General features: G+C 46.7%; 1 protein-coding gene across 1 annotated transcript in view; it reads right to left on the bottom strand.

Moving 5' to 3' along the window:
* Dlgap2 (DLG associated protein 2) overlaps positions 1–2,248 on the bottom strand; it is a 90,275-nt gene that overhangs the window by 17,092 nt on the left and 70,935 nt on the right. The gene's annotated exons all lie outside the window — the stretch shown is intronic.

The following is a 2,248-nucleotide window of genomic DNA, read 5'->3' on the forward strand; positions in this document are numbered from 1 at the left end:
AGAGAGAGAGAGAGAGAGAGAGAGAGAGAGAAAGAGAGAGAGGAAGAGAGGGAGGGAGGGAGGAAAAGGGCATTTAGGGTATTTATGGGGCTACTGGGTTTCATTCAATTTTTACATAACTACTTGAACTCAAGGCTGCTCTTGAGCCTTTTAGACATATGCAGATCAAATTGCTTAGTTCAGCTCAGGCAAAAAAAAAAAAAAGTCTCTGCTGACGGCATGTCACAGGACATGAAAGCTTGTATCATACTCCGCAGTGAAGAAGGTGAGGACGGGGTGAGCCAGACACAGCTAACAATGACAAATCAGCCATTTAGGAGGAGTGTGCTGATGACTGCAGCCGCACACAGAACGACACGGGAGGGACGGATGAGGGCACCTCCGGGGACATGAGGAAGCCTTGTGGCTGCTGGGATGGCTGGCAGGCTGCTCAAGGTGACAACAGAGACAGGTATCCTGAAGAGACTCCTCACTATGGCCCTGTTTGCTAGGAAGTCCCCCCAACCCACCAGGCATTGGAATGCCTGTCAGCCATGAGAAGCTTTCACGCAAGGGAGGGACCCCGGGGCAGGAAGTTCTGTGAAGCCAAGGCTGGTGAAGCTGTGGAGATTCTTTCAGGCACCAGACAGCCTCCTCTTTTCCCACAGCACCGTCTGAGGCATCTCCAGAACTGCTGAGCCCAAATCCAAATGTCATAATAGAAAAACACATTTTCTTAAAAATTTAAGTTCCTACCAGGAAGTAGTCAACACCTCGCCACTGTACCCTGTGTGTTTAGGAGGAGAAACCAGGCCTGGCTGTGATCTGTGGCAGCTCCTCCAGGCTTCATGAGCCCAGGGGATGTGGAAGTCATGTTTGTGTCTAATTTGCTTGACCAGGAGCCAGATACTTCCTAAGCTTTGTTGCTTATCATCCACACAAAGACCCCAGGGCTGTTCCTAGAGGACCAGGGAAGGCGAGCAGCTTGCCCAAGGGCACTCAGCTTAGCAGAGGCAGTGCCAGGATTCCAGCCCAGCTGCCCGGGACCTCAGAGCTATGCTCTGTACCCCTCATGGCCACGGGAGTCTCAGAGCTGCTACATTTCTTATCAAAGGGTGGAGGCTGGAGACTTCCTTTCCCTATGAGACAGCTTCACAAGGAAGGAGAGGCTGGAGGAGGGATCCGTGCTGCCAGGTTCCAACAGCTGGAAGGAGGGGAGGGATCAGAGGCAGGAAGAACATTCTGGAATGACAACCCTGACCGTCCTGTTAGGGGTCCCCATTCCTGCCTTCTACTTGCAAGTGGCCATGGTCCAATTCAATTGTATGTGCCTTGCTGGACATGCAAATTACTGACACTTCACACAAAGACCTTATTATAAATTACTATGTTTAAAATTCTATGTCAGGATATGGGGACTACCAGTTATTCATTCATTTTGCCAGGGACAGAACTCAGGGGCTCTGCACACTCTAGGCAAACACTCTCCTGCTGAATTCCATCCCAGCTCTATCTTGTGTTTTAACTATATGCCAGTCTATGCTGTGAATGAAACTTAATTGACATATTTGGTCTTCAATGGAGGGAGAATTTTGGTGAGGTCTAGCTTTCTGTCATAGTTCACGATGATTCTTATAAACATTCTTGAGCACACTTTCAGGAGCATCTTCATATGCCCTGTGGCTGTTGACTCATTTTTTACAGCTTCTGAAGATTTCGCCACTTATTTTCTTGAGACCTGGTCTTACTGGTCTCAAACCTATGATTCTCTTGCCTCAGCCTCGCAAGTTCTGGATGATAGGCATGCACTTCCGTGCCTGGATCTATATCACTAAATGCGAGGGATGAATAAGGTGAGCGGCATAAATCAACAGTATCCTCTCAGGGAGATTTCGAAGTGGAAACAGCACATATTTTTGTCATAAAAATATTGAAAATAGTTGTCTAATTTACTTCACTCCTGGGAATTCAGCTGAAAGAGACAGTAATACATTCTGACCCATGTGAGGTCTCCATCATAGTATTATTTGTAAGGGGAAATATAGGAAAATAGAGGCTGTGAAAGGACTCTCCAGTAAATCATTATTTAGTCATGATGATGGATGCCCTGCAATTATTTAAATGATGGTTGTAAAGTTAAAAATACAAAAAAATGGTTTTGATGGAATTAGACTAAAGTGCACGGATTGGCAGGCATCATTGGCCACAGTGTTAGGAGACATACATATATGCCTACTTGTTCTCACACACACACACACACACACACACA

The sequence above is a fragment of the Alexandromys fortis genome, unplaced genomic scaffold (assembly GCF_014885135.2).
Source record: "Alexandromys fortis isolate MF-2015 unplaced genomic scaffold, M_Fortis_MF-2015_v1.1 scaffold_3, whole genome shotgun sequence".
NCBI classification, from domain to species: Eukaryota; Metazoa; Chordata; class Mammalia; order Rodentia; family Cricetidae; genus Alexandromys; species Alexandromys fortis.